At 39.5% G+C, this 9,682-nt stretch overlaps 1 pseudogene; it reads right to left on the bottom strand.

The window, feature by feature from the left end:
* Nucleotides 1-296: 296 nt before the first annotated feature.
* Nucleotides 297-9,682, bottom strand: part of LOC101644542 — a 13,018-nt pseudogene continuing 3,632 nt past the window's right edge.

The following is a 9,682-nucleotide window of genomic DNA, read 5'->3' on the forward strand; positions in this document are numbered from 1 at the left end:
CCATACATACATCAATTGTGTAAAGCACATTTGTACATTCATTGCCCTCATCATTCTCAAAACATTTCCTCTCCACTTAAGCCCCCAGCATTAGGTCCTCATTCCCACCCCCCACCACTCCCCGCTCCCTCATGAGTTCTTGATAATTTATAAATTATTATTTTGTCATATCTTGTCCTGTCCGATGTCTCCCTTCACCCACTTTTCTGTTGTTCATCCCCCAGAGAAGAGGTCACATATAGATCCTTGTAATCGCATCAACCAGTCTTTTACTATGAAACTTAAATGGCCAATTGAGACAAAGAGTGCTGAGATCGTTCTTCCACCCTGATTAAGACTTGAGTGGCAGGTGTGATGGGTAATATTCATTTAGCCTTCTGAGCCTTCTGGCAGACTTGGTGACCTTGCCAGCTCCAGCAGCCTTTTTGTCCACAGCCTTGATGACACCCACAGCACAGCAACTGTTGTCTCATGTCTTGGACAGCAAAACGACCCAGAGGAAGATAGTCAGAGAAGCTTTCCACACACATGGGCTTGCCAGGTACCATATCAACAATGGCAGCATCACCAGACTTCAAGAATTTGGGGCCATCTTCCAACTTCTTGCCAGAATGGCAATCAATCTTTTGTTTGAGCTCAGCAAACTTGCAAGCAAAGTGGGCAGTGTGACAATCCAGCAACGGTGGGTATCCAGCACTGATTTGGCCTGGATGGTTCAGGATGATCACCTGAGCAGTGAAGCCAGCTGCTTCCATTGGTGGGTCATTTTTGCTGTCACCAGCCACATTGCCACGGGGAACATCTTTGACAAAGACGTTCTTGACATTGAAGCCTACATTGTATCCAGGCAGAGCTTCACTCAAAGCTTCATGGTGCATTTCAAAAGACTTCACTTCAGTGGTAACATTGACTGGAGCAAAGGTGACCACCATGCCAGATTTCAGAACACCAGTTTCCACTCTTCTCTAATGATATTCAGGCATCTGAACATAGAGATATCTACAAATGAAACAGCAGAAATAAGCCTAAGTTTGGAAATCAGCAAATCAAATGCCCCCACTAGAATCAGTGTTTTCCCAGATAGGCATATGGGAAAAAAGAAGATGCTGAGAAAAGAGTTTGTGTTATTATTGAAAATTTACTGGTTTCATTTGTACTAGGATCAGATTTTACAAATGATAGACCTTCTAACTTGATTATGTTCTAGCCTAAACAGTCAGGCAGGATTTTGTTTCCCTTTTTCTTTTTGACGTTTGTATTTTGTGAGGCTATCAATTAATCCATTACAATCTAATGGAAAGGCTGACAACCTAATTGTGGCAAGAGAGCAGTGAGAATAATATAAGGTAACAAAAATCTAGGGAAGTTCCTTATGACTCAAAGTTTATGGTCTGCACCCTGAATAAAATAGAGTCACCCCTGAAATAAATGAGTAGCCATCTATGAGAAATGAATATACTCTTCCTGCTGGTTACTTTTGCCTCCTCCACATGGAAAGCAAGATGGCCTGCTGACTTCAGTGGAGTTCGTGTTAGCGCTGCACCGTGTGCTCCAGCCAGCCATTAGATTAAAAAGCCCTTTCGGACTGCCAACCATTGTCAGTTAGTAGCTGAATTGCAGTGATCTTGGCACAGCAGGTTTAAAAATATGCTCTGGCCAGTCCCAAAAGAATTATTTCACTTTAGCACTTTGAAAACACACCAAATTGTACAGTATGGCCAAATGTGTGTTTGGCACAGGTTTATCTATTATATTCATTTGTATATTTTCATGGTGCCTATCAGTACGTCTAAGCCTTTGTACAGAAACATGATATCCTTGAATGGAAGTGATTGGAAAAGAGTCCATTTCCTCTATATGATAAGGAAATAAACTAATGGGTCAGGGGTGGGGCAGGCTTGCAGAATGACTTCTATATTATTTACTATACATATTTCGCATACATGAGTTCCTCATTTCTAAACTGACCAGTAACAAGGCAGTAATACTTTATTTACTTGATCTTGGACAAAATAGATGATAATTCCATACATAACATGGGGTCTTCCCTGTGATGGCAGTGTGATATGATTTAAAGAAAGATAAATTTGTTGTTGTTCATGTTAGGTGTTTTCAGTTCAGTTTCAAGTCCTATCGACTCAATGTGCAATCGAGTGGAACGCTACCCAGTCTCTTCCAGTCATTGCTGAGCTTGATCCCATTGTTGCAGTCATTGCGCAAATCTGTTTGAGGGTCATCCTCTTTTTCAGTGACCCTCTAATTTACCAGCATAATATAATTCTCCAGGGAGTTGTCCCTCCTGAGAATATGTCCAAAGTACGAGAGGAAGCCTCACTCTCTTCACTTCTAAGGAGCATTTGCCGGTCCTTCTTCGAAGACAGATTGTTTCTTCTAACAATATTCAGTATTCTTCATCAGCATAATTCAATGACACCAAATCTTCTTTGGTCTCCTTAGTCCTTGTCTAACTTTTGCGTATATATAAGGTTATTAAAAATATCATGTCTTGAGTCAGGTACATTTTAGTCCTCAAAGTGACACATTTGTTCTTTAACACTTTGAAGAGGTCTTTTGTAGCAGTTTGATACAAAATGTTTGATTTCTTGACTGCTGTTTCCATGAGCATTGATTGTGGATCCAAATAAAATGAAATCCTTGACAAATTTAATCCTTTCTCTATTTATTATGATGTTGTTTTTTGATTTGGTTATGAGGATTGTGGTTTTCTGTATGTTGATGTGTAGTAGTCTTTGAAGTTTTCCAGTAAGTGGTAGTGGTAGTTACGTAACTTCATGTCAAATTGATATATAAAAGTGTAGGGTTGGAGTCTGGCCTGCCAATCAGGCCACCACCTGATGGCGCCTCCTTGTGGGCATGACCCTCTCATAAGGAAGGTCCTGGGAACCTCACCCTCTTTTTTTGCTTCACCTTCCTGCTGGTAAGCCACTCAGAGACGACCTGCTGGAGACCTGTGGGAGCCATGGAGAATGGTCCTCCACCATTGGATACACAAGACTCTGCATCCACCAGCATGTGATCTTCCTGTATTCTGCATCATTGCATGTGGCTGTGTGAGTCTGAAGAGGGACTTATGGACTAGTATTGGACTTATGGACTTGAGTTGGATTGGGATGTTTTCCTGATATATAAAGCTTCTTGATATAAAGCTCTTTCTTACACATATGAGTGCCACTGGATCTGTTTCTCTAGTCAACCCAGCCTAACATAGTGGTTCAAGTCTTTATAAAAATGGCATGGAGCAACTCTGAGCTTTCTGGTTTCATAAGAGGGAAGGAGAATCAAACTCATCAACCCGAGGCAAGGATTAGGCTTTCCTCCACCCTTCAAAAGTCTTATCAATTTGGACACCAACCATCCCTCCCTTGGAGCTCTCTACTTCTCAGCTAGATTTTATAATTCACTGCAATAGCCATGCAGAGCTGACAAACCATGATCAATGATTATGGACTTTATTAGATAAATTAACAGGTTATAAATCACGACTAGAAAAACTCAAGACACAGTCAACTGGTCATGACAGATTTAGGAAGGCCTTTCTCTGATCTTGACCTCTTAGCTTTGAGGCCCCTTAGTCTCTGCTTTACTCAGAGAATTTTACAATGCTCTTTTAGGGCTGCTGATAAATGCCCAAACAGTACTACAAGTAGCCATGAACTTCTGTCCAAAGACACTCAGCTCTAGCTCTGTGGGTTAGCAAACTTAACTCCCTTAATTAAGTGCCTGGAGGTGCCCCATTCCATGTGTGATCCTCCTGTCTGAAGACTCTCCACTTCACTGGCTCGAAGGACCAGGAAGCCCATGGCTCTGTTTCATGGATCCTCTGGCTCTTGGTTTTGCTACTGCTGGTCTGCTGTCTCTTGGATCTATGCAATTTGCATAGTTGTTTGATGGGAATTAAAAAGACAATGGCTAGAAGAACCATATCAAGTTGTACACTGTGCCACTGTCCCCTTTGCTTTCAACAAGCAAATTTTCCTCCAAAGCTAATGCCTCATTCTTCTTCAGATTTTCCAGCTGTTTGGTCAGCATACAGACTGAATGAGTAAGATGAAAGTATTCCACCCAGTCACACCTATTTCCTGATTTTAAACCACACAGTATTTCCGTATTGTTTGAATAACTGCATGAGCATAATTAAGTGTTCTGAAATTTCCACTTGTAATTCTAGCATTAATTTGTTATGCTCTGGAACTAGGCAGCTGTGCTACATAGACAACAAAGACAAGAGAGACCAAATAAAACAGAAATAGATAATAGTCCTATAAGCCTGAGTTTCAGAAGAAAGAATAGAGAAATGGATAGTGTCAACTAGGATAAGAAGCTGATCAAAATTTGAGAGAATGGAAATAGATGAATTATCAGCTGGCCTGATGAGACATGGCCATCTTAAACATTTGCAAGACATATTTCATTGAGACATGGACCAAGTACACCAGAGGCTAGCAAAAAGAACGGTGGGATGCTCCTTTATTTTCCATACCCTCTGGTAGCCAGAAGCATAGCTCGTCTCCACTGCCATATGCTCAGCAGCTGTGCCTCTGTACAGCCCCTGCTCACCCTCAGGTTAGAGATCTGCCTTCCTAGATTGGGCTTCTTTCACACCAGCCCTGCATCTGGAGGTGTGTGAATTCAGCTTCATCGGACAGTCGATGCAGTTCCTGGTCCCCAGCCTCCCTTAGATGAGTAAGAAATCCTTCTATAACCAGTCACCTTGCACTTAGCAATGAGAGTTACTTCTGGGAATAAACATTCTGATCTCAGGCACCATGTGAGCTCGCAAGAACTACTTTTGGATCAGGCACCCTGACTTTAGAGAACACCTAGGCTGGCAGAAACTCGATCTAGAATCAGATACCTTACTCACTAGCCCCTCATACCTCTTCACCCTACCCTATGGACTCTGGCTGACAAAGGGGCTAACCCATTCAGGGTGATAGACCCCTGGCAGTTTTCTCTTTCCTTATTACTCTTTTTTCCCCCTTTACTATTCTCTTTTACCTTTCTCTTCATCCCTTGTTTTGCTCATTAGATTTTACCTTTTTTTCCCCCTCTTCCTTTATTTTTCTTTTCCTTCCTTATTATTCTTTTGAGTTAGAAAATATTTCTTGCATGGTTTTCCTACTTTTCTTTTACATTCTTGTACATTAGAATTTTATCTTTTTAATTGTTTTTTTTTTGTTATTTGTGTAATTTTTTTCAATTGTGGCAAAAAACATACACAACAAACATTCACCAATTCAAGAGCTTCTAGGTGTACAATTCAGTGCTACTTATTAGGGCCTCTGTGTTGTACAACCATCGTTGTTATCCCTCTCCCAGTTGTTCCACTGCCATGACACTCAATGCTCCCTAAGCATAACTCTTCCTCCTTTACCCGCAGTAACCATAGGTCAAGTTGGGTTTCCTTCTTTCTCTTTTTAGTTGTTTTCTTGACACAATGTTCATATATCATACTTCCATTTCATACGTCCGTAGTTAAAAAGAGTTGGGTATACATCATCACAATCTGCTCTAGTGCTCCTTCCCCTCCCATATCCACTAATCACTCCCCAGTTCCGCTCCCCACACCTTCCCATAAAGCATCACATCAGTTATAGTCTCTATGCATCCACTCTTTCTGTGCTACCTAAACTGGAAGATCTAACAGAAACAATAAAAAACATAAGGAAGAAAATAACGAAAATAATATAAAGATAAAAATTCAAGGGCTCATGTGGGAGAGGGGAGCGGGGAGGGAGGGGAAAAATGAGGATCTGATGTCGGGGGTTTCAATGGAGAGAAAATGTTTTGAGAAACGATGTACAAATGCGCTTTACACAATTGATGTGTGTATGGATTGGGATAACAGTTGTATGAGCCCCTAATAAAATGTTAAAAAAAATAATAAAGATAAAAATTTAAACAAAGAGTAAGAATGAAAAAAACACCAATAATATTTAAAACATCAGAGAAGGAATTTCTTTCTGGGAATAATCAAGAAATATTTGAGCATAGAGTAATTCAGGTTGTGTCAAGAGAGTGGTCAACTGACCATATATTTATCATATTACACCATGGTTCACTTCACCATAATCAAATTTACAATAATCTGATAATAAAGCTAGTTAAGTCCCTTGCCTGTGACTAGAAGGGATCTGCCAGAGACATAATCTGACTAGATGGTCTGAAGATGGGTTTTGGGCTCCCACTGTCCTCCACAGCCTTCTACAAATTGTGTGTTCCCAATGTAAGCTCTGATACTTTTCCCCTTCATCATATTTGAATATTGTTCTTGTCATCTTTGGATCACACAGCCTGGTGTGTTTCTATTTGACGCCTCACTTAGATTCCTGATTTTTGGTTGTTGTTTTACCCCATTATTTCCCCTTTGCTATTGGTTGTGCTTGTTTTTTTCTCTCGGTAATTTTTTTTTGGCCCTCCCAATGGGAGACAGCTACCATGCTTTAGCTACTCTATGTTCAAGAATAAGTTTCAGAGTTTGTTCTGACATTCAATTCAATCTTCCTATTTTTCCTGTATTTTTAATGAACTTTTGCTTTATATATGATATTCTTGATTTCATCCTAAAATCACACCAGTAAATATAGATTACATTTTATATAAAGAAAATAAAAACCCTCACAACCTATTAATAAACAGCATCACAATCAATGATTGTGAAGAAACAATTTAAATTGTTGAGGATTCCATGACCATGGAAACAGCAGTCAGGAAATCAAATGATGCATTACATTGAGCAAATCTGCTGCACGCTCTCTCTTTAACTGTTAAAAAGCAAAGATAATACTTACAAGACTAAGGTGTATGTATATGTATGTATGTATGTATATATGTATATATATACATACACACACACACATATATATATAAACATTTCCCTTTTTACTGTGCATGAAGTGAAGCTTTATAAAGCAGATCACCAGTTTTATGTTAAATAATTCATGCACATTCATCTCACTCATTGCAATCCTCTCACTATAATTTATCCCACTTGCTCCTGTGATTCCTGTCTCCAGTCCTCCTTCCCTAATTCTTCTGAACTTTGTCCTTGGGTAAATGCTGTCCTTATGATACAAAATATTTGATTATTCTAAGGTGTATATATCCCCCTCTTGTCTGTCTCCCTTATAAGCCCTCTCCCCCCTTTTTAACTGAAAGTTGAGCCTGAGGGCTGTGCTCAGTTCCACATCTCACAGTGATAAAAGACCTTAGTCTCAGGGATTCTCACATACTCGCCGACCACTTGTATGAGTTCCTTTCAAGAAAAGAACTTGTTCAATGTGGCAAGCAGCAATGCTAGTCAGCATCAGGCTATTACCAGAGAAAGCTAAGATAGCTTCTAACACTTCATTGTGGGAGCACCGCATTAATATTAATATTGTGTCCTTACCTGAATTCAGTTACATAAATAATCAACTTCTATGTAAGACTCTGGGCAAATTTTTGAAGATGATGAGTGTACATTCTGTTATTCTGCTAATTCCTTCTGATTCCTTTTATTTTTGCTAGGTCCCTGCTTTAGTCTTTTCACATACCTGCTGAGGTAGTTAGTTTATTGTGCCAACCTAGCCAATAATCACATGTGGGGCTAATTGAAGGGTGGAGGGATAAATGGCTCAGTGAGCCTCACCTTTCTAGTTCTCTGGTCTATTGCTTTGTGATGGTCGCACCAGGATGCAGCTGCCTTAGCCAGTTCCCTGCTTTAGCTGGCAAGGCTCACTTCCTGCAAAACATCCCCGAGGAGAAGCAGCATGCTCTTGCTCCAATGCAGCCCTGGGTGCTGGAGCAGCCACGTGGAGACCCCTGCCAGCGCTGAGATGCTTACACATTTAATGACTCGGCTTTCCTCCTGCAGTTGGGATCATTGTGTCTGTTTTGTAAGATGGAGGAGGACTTTGTGGATTGGTGTGGGACATATGGGTTAATGTTGGACTTGTGGGCTTGGGCAGCAGTGGGTTGGGATGTTTTCTTGATGTGTACTTAACCTTTATATAAAACTCTCTCTTAAACCCAAGTTTCTGTGGACTTGTTTCTCTAAAGTACCTAGATTAACACACCTGCCTTTCAGAATAGATATGTAATTCACCATTAAATTTCTGTCCAGGCTTTGTTGCTTTATGGAAAATCCCTGATCTATTTTCTAATCATCAGATATTTGAGCCTTTCAGGCAGAAGTTTTATTTGATATGCTCACTGAATATCAAGATCCTGGACTTTAAAGCCATATTTTTATTTTTCATTTTACATACTTCACCTAAACTAAATTCTTCACTTTATTCATTAAGAAAGTAACCATCTTAGCAACTTCCTCATTTTAAAGAGTTTTATTAATATGCAATTCATGTACCATACAATTCACTGGTTTAAATATTCAAGAGTTGTATAATCATCACCACACTCAATTTTAGAGTGCTTTCTCTATTCTTGAATCCGTTATTATAAGTTCCCCATTGTCCTCCACAAGACCTCTGATGTAGTACTTCTTTGCCATTAGAATCTGTGAAGCTCAGTTCCCTCTTCCATAAATTAAAATGTTTGGGCTAGCAAACATTGTTAAGAGTAACTTATAATTTTAAAATTTTACATTTGTTGGACAAGCCCACATTTGCAGTTCCAATCATGGTTTCATTTTATTGGAAAATACTTTTATTTCTGGTTACTGTACAGAATATTTGGAATGTTAATTTCAGCATAGTGGTTTTGTTCAATGGAATTTAGGAATGCAAATTATGTACACCCAAGTTTTGGTTGACCTACATAGTGGAGATGTGTGTGCGTTCATGTGTATGTTTACTACCAATGGTCAAATCTAATCTAATAGCTGTGTATTCCCTTGGAAGTAGACATGTGCTCAGTACTCAGTCTCATAAATTGTCACATTGTTTAGAAATAAATGCTTTATTTATTGATGACTTCTCTAATTCTTATACCAATTAGTATTTTTAATTGCAGCCCTTAAAGAAGGAGACAAGTGTGAACTTTATGAGCAGTGAAATGACCACAAGTTGAACTATTGTGCATAGTCAGATTCTATAGAATCCAACAAAGAAATGTTGCTTATGTTGATTATAGCTAACTATTATTCAGTGCTTAGTGTTTTTCAGACACTATAAAGCAGGGTCTTTATCTGTACAACTTTGTGAGGTAGGTGAGATTAAAAAAAAATCAAGAACTCAGATTCAAATGCATGGGAGTAGGGCAAGCTCCTTAGGACGATCAGGGCTGATTTTTCAGTAGATATTGCAGCTTTTCTTCTGAGGCACCTCTGAGTGGTCTTGAACTGTCAACATTTTGATTAGCAGTTGAACTCAGGTGACCACCCATGGACTACAGGTGTTATTAACAACTTAATTTTAAAAAATCGTTTTGTTAGAGGTTCATACAACTCTTACCGCCATCCATACATACAACAATTCTGTAAAGCACATTTGTACATTCATTGCCCTCATCATTCTCAAAACATTTGCACTCCACTTAAGCCCCTGGCATCAGGTCCTCATTTTTCCCCTCCCTCCCTGCTCACCCCTCCTTCATGAGCCCTTGATAATTTATAAATTATATTTTGTCATATCTTGCACTATCCAACATCTCCCTTCACCCACTTTTCTGTCATCATACCCTAGGGAGCAGGTCACATGTAGATCCTTGTAATCGGTTCCCC

The sequence above is a fragment of the Echinops telfairi genome, unplaced genomic scaffold (assembly GCF_000313985.2).
Source record: "Echinops telfairi isolate 266 unplaced genomic scaffold, ASM31398v2 ScPeMD7_6;HRSCAF=24_1, whole genome shotgun sequence".
Taxonomy (NCBI): Eukaryota; Metazoa; Chordata; class Mammalia; order Afrosoricida; family Tenrecidae; genus Echinops; species Echinops telfairi.